The sequence below is a fragment of the Octopus bimaculoides genome, chromosome 2 (genome assembly GCF_001194135.2).
Source record: "Octopus bimaculoides isolate UCB-OBI-ISO-001 chromosome 2, ASM119413v2, whole genome shotgun sequence".
Taxonomy (NCBI): Eukaryota; Metazoa; Mollusca; class Cephalopoda; order Octopoda; family Octopodidae; genus Octopus; species Octopus bimaculoides.
Window position 1 is genome coordinate 93,584,031 of NC_068982.1, and position 1,901 is coordinate 93,585,931.

Below are 1,901 nucleotides of genomic sequence, written 5' to 3' on the forward strand. Positions count from 1 at the left end.
AGTTACAAGTGATGCTATCTGTGGGATTCTCAGCTTTTTTAGCTGCTATTTCTGAACTTCGGTATATGGTGAAGCAAATATTTGCTGATCCCTTAATTATATTTATAAATATATATGAGCTTTTAAATAAGTTCTCCACCAATAATGGTGCTTTCATACCGATGGGCTTGGTAAAAATTATTAATTGTTAATTGGTTTATTAATTAATAAATTGATAATCCTTTACCCTTTTAATTTGTATATATATATATATATATATGCATACCTATAATTTATTTAATCTAAATTATATTAGAAAGGGTTGGAACAAGAGTATGAACAGATATAGAAACCAACACCCCACCATTATGCTATACAAATGCTATATTTTCCCACACTCATAATGATGATAATAATAAAATATACATAAACATGGTTTAAACAATGGCATTGATAACCCCTCTATTAATATACCTTAAACAAATACACATAGATTAGCTCATCTTTAGTAATAAAACTAAATAATTAAATTAAAACCCACAAATATGCAATGTAATAACATTATTTAGTACTATCCCCAAGACTGAATCATAATTTTATTTGTGCATATATATATGTGTGCGTATGTATACTTGTGTATGTGCGTATATTTCTAGGAATGAAAGCATTAATATACAACCCCAATACACAACCAATTGATTGATTAATTATTAAATTCATTTATTGAATAATCAATCAATTGATTGATTAGCTAATTGGTTGATTAGTTTAACTATCTGATAGTTTAAGCATTTTATTATTTAATTTCTAGCAGTGAATCAAAGAGTTATTCCCCTTCAACTAACCAAAATATAAAAAACATCATGAAAAAACTGGCGCAACATAAACATCCTACCATTAGCTCCTCCCTGCCGCCACTCAAATAAAACACTAAAATTAAATAACTAAATAAATAGATGTTCTGAATGACTGATTAGATGATTAATTGAACAACCCAACACTATTGCATAGCACCTTGCACTTAATGTATTGTATCTGATGCAATATAATGTAAACATATTTTTAACGATGAATAATAACAACTTGGAAAAATAACTTCTTTGGTCCCTTCTAATCGCTTATTAAAACTTGGTACTTATAATTTCCGACATAGAATTTCCTCTTGTATTGCCCATATATTTTGGTAAATGCACATTTAATCCCCCTAATTAGACGGATACACGTATAACCCTAATCCTAAAACCGTAACCCTGACCCTAATTCTAAAACCCGAACCCTGACCCTAAAACCCTAAAGCTAAAACCAGTACAAACGCAAGAACGATGTCATAAATAACAGTACCGCCGATAGTTGTTGTTGACAAACAACGGCACTAATTTTGTTCAAGGGAAAAGATCCCATTACACCACCACAACGTGTTGTTCACAAACCACAGCAGTAATTGTTTTCACCTCAATAGACGTCAGTGATTGGTTGAAATTACCGAAATACGGCAACTTTTAACATGAAATAACTTCGAATATAAAAATTTTTCTCTGTTCTATAAGACAAAATATACCACATGGTTCCGGGTTCATTCCCACTGCGTGGCATCTTGGGCAAGTGTCTTCTACTATAGCCTCGGGCCGACCAAAGCCTTGTGAGTGGATTTGGTAGACGGAAACTGAAAGAAGCCTGTCGTATATATGTATATATGTTTGTGTCTGTGTTTGTCCCCCAACATCGCTTGTCCCCCAACATCGTCCCCGTAACTTAGCGGTTCGGCAAAAGAGACTGATAGAATAAGTACTAGGCTTCCGAAGAATAAGTCCTGGGGTCGATTTGCTCGACTAAAGGCGGTGCTCCAGCATGGCCGCAGTCAAATGACTGAAATAAGTAAAAGAGAAAAGTATACAAAGTTTTAAAGTGTTTCGGTAGTAAAC